Here is a 14,116-nt window from a genome sequence, read left to right as displayed (position 1 = left end):
TTGTTTTTCAGCAAAACCACTCTGATCAGGGATTAAAAAAGATATGTTTCTACATTAAGGTCGCTACAGCATTCTCAAGGTATGTTTGGTTCACAATGCATGAAAACAAATGGTAGATTTCCTTTAAACTAACCGGGTCTCTGCCATTTCAGAGATCTTTTATGGCCTCCAATTTTTGTGTGTAGTGTATTTCTCACTCTCGGCCTGTAGGGCCAAAGACAACTTTATATTATTGTATGTTTCTCTGTTGTGTGATAATGTTTGACTGTCTACAGTGTTGAAATGTTATATCAAAGGGTATGTTTTATTGGTTTTATTTTTATTGGAAGTTGTGTGTAGGGCAGAGGTTCGATGTGAATTGATTGAAATCTTTGGGCAAAAAAAAGATGAAGATGGAACAGTAAATTGGGCATTCATTACTGTTGCAAAGCAAAGAACAATAACCGAATACTGTATCTGAGAATATAAACTTCGCTGTATAAATTAAGAATGCCTGAAAGGATTTGACTGATGGAGGCATGCATGGGACAGTGGGATATCTGTTTAGATGTACAAATGGAAAGTTCAGATTGGTACAGCAGGGTTGAAGGATGGACCATATAGCCCCTGGCTGGGCTAGTCACTATACATCCAAGAAAGAGGCATCACTCTTTTATTCCATGGTGCAACATTTTGGTGTATTACCCCCTTTTTTATGCTTGAAAAGGTAGCAATACACTGAAACATTACTGCAGTATACACCATAGTGCTTCCTTTGTCTTTAGTGAAAATGAGGTCCCTGCTGACAGGTTCCCTTTAATGATTCACAATACAGAAATCAAACGTTACTTACACAACATCTGCCTGCTGGTCATTCATCCTTCTTATCAGGTGCACCTTATAATCCGGTGCGCCTTATATATGAACCTAGACGTTTTAGCAGGCATTTATTGATGGTGTGCCTTATAATCCGGTGCGCCTTATAGTCCGAAAAATACTGTAGTAATTTATATTCTAAAAATGTGTCAATCTTTTTTATATAATAGCCTGAAAATGGTACAATTATTATAATAAGCACATAGCAGAGCTTAGGTTTTTTTGTAAAGATATCACCTGTAGAAATTTTGGATTATTTTATATCATTTTTCCTTCCTTTTTGTCAAAGAGCTTTAGTTTTAAATGAATTTCAATGACTATTTGAATAATAAAATAAAAATCCAATCTGTACATGGGCCAAAAACTGATGAGTTATTGTACATCTACACAGCGGTAATACATATCTAACAAAATGCAATCAGAATCTCGAGCACCAATGTTATGTGTTCTGTTCATTTTCCTGTGTTTGTGTCTGCTTTTGTTCACCCGATCACACAGGTCTCCCATATCCTTCTCTATCCAGTCATCACACTGCTTCCTGCCCAGCTGACAGTGTAGAGCAGGGACAGGAAGGACTCCTATATAGTTCCATACAATGCATTGTGTGCTGGTGGATTGGCTTTCTCTTTTGCAGTAGGTCCATGTGGGACAACTCCATTCCAAAATTTCCATTATGGAAATTCAGAGTTATTTGGTAAAAGGTTTGGAAAAACTGTATATCATAGTGCAGTGTTGGCGAACCTATAGCACTGGTGCCAGAGTTGGCACTCGGAGGCCTCTGTGGGCACACGGGCCGTCTCCCAGGAACAGAGTTTGGCAGACATGGCGTCTTCCTGCAGTCTCAGGCAGTCCAAATAGTGCCCTGCTATTTTAAAGTGACCCATCCTGTGCTGCTTGGTCCTGTCCGAAGAGTGAAAAGGTGTGGATAGGGTCGGATTGGAGCTCCAAAATTCTGGTAGCAATAAGTTTGTTACTGCCTAAATTGCCGTGTTGGCACTTTGGGAAAAGCTAGTGTTTTTTGGTTCTCATTTTGGGCACTCGATCTCTAAAAGGTTCGCTATCACTATCATAGTGGATTATTAGCTAATTTACTGTGGTGTCTTGGGTGATAACCGAAGGGACTGCACAATTTCATCAGTCAATCTAAACCAGAAATAAAGTGCACCAGATTTTAAATCTGCACCATGTTTTCAATTTCAGTGCAGATTTTGTGAACATTTTTTTCCCACTACATGAAATCTACTTGTCCTATTTTCTGCTATTCTTAATTATCCATTAGAATCTTTTTACTATACATAGACTTGCATGTAAAAAAAATGAAAGTGTTCCCCCATGCTTCTATTATTTTCAATGTATAGAATGTATCCCACTATATGTTCATACCCACCCTACCACCTGAATTCAGGTGGAGTAGCAAACATCCTCAATTTCCAGGAATTTTCTGCTTGCCCATATTCAGAGTGTCTCCTAAATGACATTAATGTCTTTATATGGACTGTTACATCACTGGGAACCTCTCAGAATGTATGTTCATCAGAGATCGGGGATGGATGCAATACAGTTGCATCCATCCCCAGGTTATTATACATCGCTCTTCAGCACAAAGCTTTTCTGATGTATATGCTGAATGTGAATCTTCTAAAAAAGAATCCTATTTAACCTCTCAAATAGAAAGGGTAGCTATGTTGTGAAAGTGGCATTGACAACAGGTCAAACCACATTTTTTATAATATGCAAGGATGTTAACTTGTATGGCCTGAACCCTGATGGATTCTACCAGCAACGCAGAGATTATGCTAGTGAATGACTAATAAAAACGTATGAACATCGTCATAACTGTTGCAATACAGGAGTGACCATGTATTTGCATTAAACTATACCAGAAAATGGAAATCTTAATACACTGCAGGAGCGGCATAGACTGAAGCAGCAGAGGCTTCCATAGAGATGGTATTTTTAGTTACCCGATGGTTGGGACATGTGATGGAAAAGGTTACTCCAAAAAAATTTATGGCATATCCACAGGATATTCACAGTTATGGAGGTGACGATAGCAGCAAATCAAGTGTGCTTGGCTGTTTCCGTGATTCTCAAAGCATGGAGCATGCTGTTGGCCACCCCTTGAGGCCTGTAGATGGACTGGGTCCAAATTTGTTGTATTCTACAGAACATGTTACTTAACAATGCATTTTTCCTACATAAAGTCGCAGCCACCTGGAACAAAATTCAGATCCGTTTTGATCCCGTAAAATAAAATATGAATGTGTCACACAAAATTATGTCAAACTTCCTATTGTTTTAGTCATGTTTTATCCATGACTCATATGTAGGTATAAAGAGACAAGTCTAGGCAAGTTGACATGACATAAATTTCATTTTAGAAAAGGGGAAAAATAAAAAAAAGAGGACGGGTTACTTACCAAACTGATAAAACCAGGGTTGTTATCTTCACTTTAACTTTATATGAAACAGATATCGGCTGCTGTGTGATAACTTTGAAAAAGTCAAGTAAAACTTTCTTGAAGCTGTTTAACTTGTTAGGGTTTAGTTTACATTTAAGCTTTTAGCAAACCATTGCCAATTCACCCTCTCGAAGCGGCTTGCCAAGAAAATACACAGGGGAAATTTGGATGGGCGCCTCTCAGTTTAGGAGGTTTCAGTCAATCCCGCCTGGTAGCAGATTTTGACCTATTTTTATAGCTGTTTTTTCCAAAGGAAGATCTGGGTCAAAAGCCATCATGTAAATATTCTCCTAAAATCAAGTTTACTGCTTCTGTACTTCTTATTACATTATTTTCTAGCTGCTATGATCCCATTAACCAGCATGTACTATCATTTACGTGCTGGCACATTGCTTGGAGGGGTTATTCTTGACTTATGCTCATCAGGGGTGAATTAAGACTTCAATGGGCCCTGGGCTGTATGAATATTATAGCCCCCAAGTCTGGAATCACTTCCTACATATGGTACTAGAATCAGCTTCTTGGGGAATGGAGGGTGCATCTCTTCTGCCTGCTTTCAATCTGCAGTTTCAGGACCTTTTGAGGACCATAGGTCATGAAATGTCTCTTGTATCCATTTGAATTGAGAGAAGGAACAGATGTACGAGGATTCAGTGGTTGAAGGCCCTTCTAAGAAATCTGCTAGGTGGTTTGGGTAGCTTGGGCCCCGGGCTACCGCTCAAACCGCCCATATTGTAGTCCACTACTGATGATCACCATTGGTCATTGATATCGGAATGACACCAGACATCCCCACCAATTAACTCCTATAATGTTCCATAGTCCTGGACAATCCAATAATAGATTGAAGATTAACTTGTCTTAGCTTTTAGGTTTGTACACAAAGGTTTGTACAAAGATTTATTATATACTAAAGATAATCTTAATTCGGGTTGTCTTAAGAAACCCTTTTTCCTTACTTTTACCTGTAATTGTGACTGTATCAGGGAACACACAGAACACAGCAAAAGACATTAGACACAAATATGATTAAAGACACAATAGAAAATGAGTTGGTGCGAGTGCTGGGTGGCAGACTGTTCCTGGGTACAGTTTGACAGCATTTTAAGGCTTGCAGAAATTTTTATCTTGGCACTGTGTTGGGTTTTACTTTGTGTTTTTCTATACGTGGACAGGACCTTTCCTCTTTTCTGATGTGTGTAAATACTTGTATTCCCATGAGATACCAATCCTGCAGAATTCTTTGTTATCCTTCAGCTTCGAGTCTTTCCTCCAATTTGGTTTTCTAGGAATTTACAAATAAATTGACAGCTGGGTGTTACCAGTTGGTCTGTGTTCCTACTCACTGCAACTTTGTTCAATCAGTTCTTGCAGTATAAAACTTCAAGGGGACACTCTCCTTTGATATGGAGAATGGAAATGCCTTTTTGTCAATTTGTCGGAGAAATAATAGGGAAACAAGACAAAGGGGCACATTTACTTACCCGTCCCTGGCAGGTTCCCCGATGTGCATTGTCTGACCGGCATGCACTGTGCCGCAATTCCCTAAGATCGTGCACCTGATATCCTGCATGTGTCGCTTCCCCGATCAGGTCCGCCGGAGTTCACCATCTTCCCGGTGCATGTAAGTGCTTGTTCTTGCAACACAATTTAAATGTTAAATCCCGCGCTCAGTCTGAATCAGTGGGATCGTCCGATGGCCCGCCCCCTCCTATCTCGTGCTAAAATCCGATCGCGTGTGATACAATCCCCTTCTAAATACCTGTCCCTGGGGTGCAAATCCCGAAAACGTTAGGAAGTCCGACGGAGATGCGATCCGGGGACCATTAGTCCCAATGAGCGCCAGTTAAGTCATCAAGTCATTGATTGTGTATGACTGTCCTGTGGTATCAAAGGTCTTACCACCCCTTATGTACTTGCAGGCTACACAGCCACTAAATTGGTAACATCTCAAAATCCTGAAAATCACGAAAATGGGTCACCAAGTTTGGGGATGCAGGTCGCCTGTTTTAGTGTCTGTTAACCACCCAATCTCATATGTTATTGCCCCACTACAGATTATCCTTTTCCAGAATACTCCAATGCTCAGAGAGAAGAGTGTGTTTTTTATTTATGTACCAATGAGTCTAATGAGTCTGATAAGTGGAATCTGGGGCTGCTGGGTAAGAACCTCAGAACTCTGAGCTTTTTGGTGTTCCCCAGTTACCGACTCTGAAATAGAGACATCCAGGAACGGTAAACGCTTCATCTATAGAAACAACCCAAAGTTGACCTTCAAAGGAACATAAGTGTAGTTGTGACCACTCAAATTACTAGGAAGGGTACATATATATTACCCTAAATGTACCTAATGTGTACTATATGTTTGTTGAGCCATTGCGTTTTTTTGTAGCTATTTCAGGTCAGGTTGAGTTCTTAAAGCAATAAAGTTTTCCGTTTTGTGTGGACCAATTCACAGAGCTGTCACTCATTGCTATCATATATCATACCTGCACCAGTTATGATAGGAATAAAGTTCTATGAGAAAATAGTTTGCTATAAAGCTAGGAGAACATTGAAATCGTGATCCAGGTGAGAGCCAGCTCTGTCCTGGCAGCACACTTGTTCCCGCACCGAATGTTTTCCTAATTGCATTTTCCATCCTCATCTAATTTGTGCATCTGGCTGTACAGTTTGTAAACCTCAATAAATTCTGGCTGGTTTATATCCCCTTGTGGATCCAATAATTATGTATGATACTTTGGTCTGGAGGAGTACATCATCTGTGTATATATTCATTTGCTGAAATATTATGTGTTAAAGTGTAGTCTGTAGATGACAGCTGATCGTTGTCGGAAAGGGAGGGGGGGTATTTGTTTTCACATTTCTGGGTCGGGCATATGTTGACATGGACATGGAGAGTCCATGGAGCTGCTTGTGTTTATGTGCACAAGGAGTAGTAGGGTTATAGCAGTATGCATATACATGAGACGATATTCCATAGAGAGGGAACACCATTAAGAGTAGTTTATTAGAGTATTTTAAAATTCACATTTTTAAAAATTTCCCATACTGCAGCAGGTCATTTAATCCTACAGTGATGAAATAAGGTTATGTGCAGGTCTAGTCAAGCAAATACTAAGGTAATAAAAAATGGGAACAGAATTCAGTCTTGTTTTGAGTGTTTTTTTATGACATGCGAGTAAACAAGTTGTCATTCAAGCCTTAAACATTTCCACTTCAGAATTATATTTATATTGAATCAGCCAAATTTTCATGACAACTCAACAGATTTTACTTGAATTCCCTTCATACCATATCATTCCCTTCATATCAACACATCTGCAGGCACTATTGTTACGTCCAACCTGGTATGCTTGTTATATAGCGTTTTCCAGACACCTGTAACTTTTCACACTGTTAAAGATTAATAAGAATTTTTTTGTAACAAATGATAATTTTACAGAAATTTCATAATAAAATGCCTAATTGTAAGAAGTCAGCTTGGGTAACCAGGATGAACTTAAAGAAATGGCAACTCTTTACATAAGTTGCCCATGTGTCATTACTGCCTTGTAGATAATCCCTAAATGTTCATCTGGTGATTCAGCAGTCTTGATAATTACTTTTGTACTGTGTGCAGACCCTCTGTGTCTCTCTATTTACATGCTGAATAGGAGGAGCTGAGGAAGCAGAGATAGGAGTCTTCCTGCTCCCTTTTCTTGTCTCTTTCAGTGACTGTGATAAGAGAGACACAATAAGGATGACCCAGTGCAGTTAGAAAGAGACAGTAGGTGTGTATATGCAGAGGGCAACATGGAAGAACAGTAACAGGCTGAGGCTTTCAAAAGCAGGCAAAGACACAGATACATATATATGCAGAGACATGTCTAATAGAAGAGATTTATTAAAATATGGCTAACACTTTTAATATGAGGCTGTTCAATTCAATGTCTACCAGAGCGGTGTCTGTTAATTAATATTGTTGGCCTCTTTGACTAGATATGGGACTACAGGTGGCCATACACAATCTGAAGATGGGTACATTTAATCAAAACAATGGCTCATAGGGTAAAGTATAACAAATATGTATTGTTTGCTTGCCCAGTGTCATCAAGTGGAAGACATTGTCCAGTCTCAAAGTTGCTAGTCCTTGATGTGTGGTTTAGTTGGCCATTACATCAATAAAATAAATAGATTTCTCTCCACTGAAAGATTACATGTCCTCTGACCAGTGTCATTGAACATGCATGGCCAGTCTGAATTACTAAATGCCAATTTGGATCAAAATGTGTATCATCTTAGCGTTGTTCAAGCTTCAATCAACTTTTAACCAATGTCTTAGGCCACCCATATACATTAGATGTATTCGAGCCAAGCACAATAATTTCAACAGATTTAGCCGACCATCTGTTCTGGTCTTTCTGATTCTCCACCAAAAGTAGATGGTGGGGGACATAAGGATCAGGAATTAAATTTTTATATTCAATGATTTTTTTAGAAGTTTTTCAAATTTTAACAAATAATGTCAAAGTTACACCAAAAACAACAATAACAATAACAGTCTTGCAGAACCATAGGAGAATGAGGACATAAAAATGGAAATGAGTAGTTTACAGCAGGCAGATCCCAGGAGCTTGTCGTAGAGTCCTGAGTACCTAATGATACTGCACAACTGAATTGGACTCTATGACAGCTTAAGATGGGGGTACAACATTTAAAGTAAAATATATCAAAACATTCCATGTGCATAACAGATCAATATCAGTATCGTTACACCCACGGAAGGGAACAGATGACATGACTAGAGAACTTAGTAATTCTATGGTTGCGAGTGGGAAACATGAAAAACTAACATCCAAGCAGTCACACTAAACAAAAACACTATAGACAGAGAAAAGAGTAAAAAAGGAGGGGAGGAAGGGAGAAGAAAGAAAGGGGAGGTATAAGTAACAAAATAGCAGGGAGGTAAGGAATAAAGACGATTGGGACAAGGGAGTAGTATGCGGGGTGGGGAGGGGGGCAAATCAGAAACCTCCAGATCTGTTCTCCATATTAGGTAAACCCCACCCACCATAAGAAACAGGATATGTCTTCCATTGAGGTTTTGCTTACGTTGCTTACTTAGCCTACTAAGTTTTAAGTTAAAGTGGGAAGTCTTATTTTTTCAGGTGGAGTTGGGTTTTTCATTTTCAACATTATTGGGTATATATCATTTACAGTATTTATGAGCTCTTATTATCTTTTTGAATGCAAAAATATGCCTGTGTAATGCATCTCCTGTATAAAAATATAACCATATGTGTCCTAAATTAAAATAGACTAAATTACAAATATTCACTTTTGCACATATTGGGGGATATTTACTTACACGTTTGCGGAGTTCACCGAGAGGGCATTCTCCAACGATAATGCCCTGTGCTGCGATTCACTAAGATTGTGTGCCCCAGGGGCAGACTGGGAATTTAAAATGGCCCTGGAAAAAAATAAAAGTGGCCCCATCTTATGGGCGGAGTCAAAACAAGTGGGTGTGGTCAGATAATGTGGGTGGAGTTATAACAGACAAATTGTTGGTAGATGGCCTTAATGCAAAACAAGAACATCTTTTGCTAGTAAGTGAATCTAATGTGCAAGGAATGTGACCTGTCGATCAGTAAATTATGCCTTAATTACCTTTCCCCTGTGCCATACATGTAGAATTCGGAGAAAGAATATATTGATACTGCCTCCTATGTACAGGAATAATGCTACAATAACACATTTAGAATAACACATTCAATCCTGCCTTCTATATACAAAATAAAACTACTACAATACCTTCTCCCATGTACAAGCCAACTATTATAATACTGCCTCCTATGTACAGGAATATAACTACTATAATACTGCCTCCTATGTACAGGAATATAACTACTACAATACTGCCCCCTATGTACAAGAATATAACTACTATAATACTGCCCCCTATGTACAAGAATATAACTACTATAATACTGCCCCCTATGTACAAGAATATAACTACTATAATACTGCCCCCTATGTACAGGAATATAACTACTATAATACTGCCCCTATGTACAAGAATATAACTACTATAATACTGCCCCCTATGTACAGGAATATAACTACTATAATACTGCCCCCTATGTACAGGAATATAACTACTATAATACTGCCCCCTATGTACAAGAATAGAACTGCTATAATAATGCCCCCTATGTACAGGAATATAACTACTATAATACTGCCCCCTATGTACAGGAATATAACTACTATAATACTACCCCCTATGTACAAGAATATAACTACTATAATACTACCCTCTATGTACAAGAATATAACTACTATAATACTGCCCCCTATGTACAAGAATATAACTACTATAATACTGCCCCCTATGTACAAGAATATAATTACTATAGTACTGCCCCCTATGTACAAGAATATAACTACTATAATACTGCCCCCTATGTACAAGAATATAACTACTATAATACTGCCCCTATGTACAGGAATATAAGTACTATAATACTGCCCCCTATGTACAGGAATATAACTACTATAATACTACCCCCTATGTACAAGAATATAACTACTATAATCCTGCCCCCTATGTACAGGAATATAACTACTATAATCCTGCCCCCTATGTACAAGAATATAACTACTATAATACTACCCCCTATGTGCAAGAATATAACTACTATAATACTGCCCTCTATGTACAAGAATATAACTACTATAATACTGCCCCCTATGTACAGGAATATAACTACTATAATACTGCCCCGTATGTACAAGAATATAACTACTATAATACTGCCCCTATGTACAGGAATATAACTACTATAATACTGCCCCCTATGTACAGGAATATAACTACTATAATACTGCCCCCTATGTACAAGAATAGAACTACTATAATAATGCCCCCTATGTACAGGAATATAACTACTATAATACTGCCCCCTATGTACAGGAATATAACTACTATAATACTACCCCCTATGTACAAGAATATAACTACTATAATACTACCCCCTATGTACAAGAATATAACTACTATAATACTGCCCCCTATGTACAAGAATATAACTACTATAATACTGCCCCCTATGTACAAGAATATAACTACTATAATACTGCCCCCTATGTACAAGAATATAACTACTATAATACTGCCCCCTATGTACAAGAATATAACTACTATAATACTGCCCCTATGTACAGGAATATAAATACTATAATACTGCCCCCTATGTACAGGAATATAACTACTATAATACTACCCCCTATGTACAAGAATATAACTACTATGATACTGCCCTCTATGTACAAGAATATAACTACTATAATACTGCCCCCTATGTACAGGAATATAACTGCTATAATACTGCCCCCTATGTACAAGAATATAACTACTATAATACTGCCCCCTATGTACAAGAATAGAACTACTATAATAATGCCCCCTATGTACAGGAATATAACTACTATAATACTACAAAAAATCAGTGTTTATCATATACAGCTACAGAAAACACATGAGATCCTCACCTATTGCATCCAGTGACCTCAGGTGTCGTGTCCTCGGATTGTTCTCGTTCCTCATCTTCTCCATTAGTTCCAACATCTCCTTGTCTCTTCCTCCAGGTACACACCTTTCCTGCAGAGTTTACCACACAGACGTCTTATGTTCTGCACTTTCCCATTGTCCCTTAACTGTCCCTTCTTCTGCTACCACCAATACTGTGCCCCAAATACTGTAATAGAGCCCCCTACAATATTAGTACCACACAAATAGTGCCCCATAATGTAACTGTAATGGGAAGGATAATTTATTTCTTCTTTCTCTCTTTTTATGCCCACTGCCAGCCCCATTTATACAATAATCCCCCCCACCCCAGACATATAATTTATGCCCACTGCCAGCCCCATATATACAATAATACCCCCCCAGACATATAATTTATGCCCACTGCCAGCCCCATATATACAATAATACCCCCCCCCGACATATAATTTATGCCCACTGCCAGCCCCATATATACAATAATACCCCCCCCAGACATATAATTTATGCCCACTGCCAGCCCCATATATACTATAATCCCCCCCACCCCAGACATATAATTTATGCCCCCTGCCAGCCCCATATATATAATAATCCCCCCGACATATAATTTATGCCCACTGCCATTCCCAAATATAGAATAATGCAGCCCCCCCCCCCAGACATATAAATAATGCCCCCCGTTCTGTAATTTAAAAAAAACCCCATCATACTCACCCCTTTGGTGCAGTTTCTTCCCGTCTTCCTCGGTCTTCGGTGGCTTGGTGTAGAGGCGCGGGATAGTGACGTCACTGCTCCGCGCCTCTTACACCAAGCCGCGGAGCTACACGGAGGCCGGCGACAGCTGACAGCTGGTAAGTGTCAGCCTCCTCCACGCTACACAGGTCGCGCAATGACGTCGATTGCGCGACCTGTGTAGCTGGGTGTATACACAGACGCAGCAGCAGCGGTGCTGCGCTGCGTCTGTGTACTAATCAATAGTAACTGCATCATACGATGCAGGTACTATAGATTATGTGAAAAGTTTTAGGGAGGGCGGACCGGCCCCGCACCAGCTCCGGACCGGCCCCAAACCGGCCCAGGACCGACCGGCCCACCGGGAAATTTCCCGGTGGGTACAATGGCCAGTCCGCCCCTGGTGTGCCCGATATCCTGCATGTGTCGCTTCCCCACTCAGGTCCGACAGAGTTCACCTTCTTCTTCCCGGTGCATGTAAGTGCATTGTCTTGAGACACAATTTGAAAGTTAAATCCCACACTCAGTCCAAATCAGTCGGATTGTCTGACAGCACGTCGCTCGATTTGTGTTGCATGAAAGCCAGCGCAGCAGCGCCACAATGGGATCGCATGCGACACAATCCCAGCACAGACACCTATTAAATATCTGTCCAAGCAGCGCAATTCCCAAAAACAGTCTGACAGAAGTGCGATCAGCGACCCTTAGTTAATTAGCCCCTTGTCAGGCTGTGACCTTCTCCCACTAGCATTCAGTACCACATGCACTTCTGTGTAGTGTGCCTGTGTATATGGGGTGTACCAAAACTGCAATAGTTATATAAAATGTATGGACCGGATCAAAGGTTTGTCTTCTCTTTATTTTTTAAGGTTAATTATTATTTTTTTTGGATAAGGACAAATGTTGGCTGTGTTACCTTATACAATTATTTACTGTAATTTGATGTGGTATTTCCTTTTACTGTAATCACTTGGTGGTGTCCTTGGCCCTGGCATGCTCTGTGCTTAGATACAGAAGTATGATTTAATATTCAGGAAAAAGAAACCGTTCTACAGCTATGGGTCAGCCCACTAGAACAGCTGCCATACATTACTAGTATCACTTTATGTGTGCCTTAAAGGAAACCTACCACCACGGATCTACCTATTAAGGTAGATCGGCCGGTAGGTGCCTCTATTGTATGTGAGGAAAGTCCTTTTAAGGGCTAATTCTCACGTCCCCTGTATAATTTTCTAACTTTTATTGACCTAATATGCTAATTTTCTAAGGAGGCTACTGGGGCGTGGGCAGAACGCAGGCCTGTAGCTGTACGGTCACTGCTCCGAAAGCTGAAAGCATACGCAGAACTGCGGCTTCGTAGACAAGGGAACGCAGCTCTATAGATACAAACCCCCCATGGATTCCTTGAGTACAGCCTTATGTGGGCCCCCCCCAGCAGCCCTGGGACTCGGCACTTGCCCACTGCCCTGTAAAGCTTAACGGAGGACAGCGCCAGGATCAGAATGAAGAGGAGCGTTGGTGAGGAGGTTTTTTGTTTTTCTAAATGGTTGATTTCCTTTAAATGATGATGCTGGAGATCTGGTGTTTTACAACAATTTTTATTGTACAGCACACAGATGGCTAAAAAGAACAATGAAAACCATTGTATTGCCATAATTATTGTATTCCAATAATATTGTAAAGAAAAATATGCCCTAACATTAATAAGCATGCAAAAAAAGCCATTTTAGTGTTTCTGGCACAACAGGGCCGTGTACTGTATTAGGCCTGGATCAGTCCAAGGAAACTTTCTGCATCCACTTGGCTGCAGAGGAACAAGACAGGCTGTACATGTTGGTCTTCGGCAAATTTCCATCAAAACTGTACATTCTGCTCTTTCAAACTGTACTCATAAAAAGGACCATTATATAGTATTTCTTTTTTTGGCAATAACAGAGCACAAATGGTACATGAATAAAAATAGTCACTTTGAAAAGCATAGTTTCTAGTGAACGCTCATATTCTTGTGTGGCAACAAAAAAAATATACTTTACTATTTGGTGGATTGCCCAGGCAGCCTGCAGATTGCTACATACAAACTAAATTTTGTATGTATTTATACAAAAAACAATGTTGCATACAATACATATGACACATGGTTTGCTCAGGGGTAACTGGAAAATAGCGAATTTAAGAGAATTTTATCTGAAAACCTTCTGAGAATGGAGCAGGTTTTTAAAAAAAAAGATAAAACCATATGCTCCGCCTCCCTGATTTAGTTGGCCTGGATCGGAAGTGTCATCATTCATAATACTTCTGAGCCCAATAGACTCCCCCATACACACATTCATTCTTTGCTAAGACGGTCTAAAACTGGTTTCGGATAGTGATGTGCCGGTCTAAACTTTAGGTTCGCTGTCCCCCGTTTGGCAGCTCCTCCTAACCTGGACATGTTGTTGGATGGGCTGCATCATGTCATAAGGCCTCTTGTAGGTCATGCTTGATGCCAAGGGTGCTGCCTAAAAGAGGTTTG

At 39.8% G+C, this 14,116-nt stretch overlaps 1 protein-coding gene across 2 annotated transcripts in view; it reads left to right on the top strand.

Moving 5' to 3' along the window:
* The window catches only part of LOC140133545 (mitogen-activated protein kinase kinase kinase 2-like), a 95,387-nt gene that overhangs the window by 21,691 nt on the left and 59,580 nt on the right, over positions 1–14,116 (top strand). The window lies entirely within an intron of this gene.

The sequence above is a fragment of the Engystomops pustulosus genome, chromosome 5, assembly GCF_040894005.1.
Source record: "Engystomops pustulosus chromosome 5, aEngPut4.maternal, whole genome shotgun sequence".
Taxonomy (NCBI): Eukaryota; Metazoa; Chordata; class Amphibia; order Anura; family Leptodactylidae; genus Engystomops; species Engystomops pustulosus.
The sequence above is the reverse complement of the archived record's forward strand: the minus strand, read 5'-3'. Positions and strand labels throughout refer to the sequence as shown.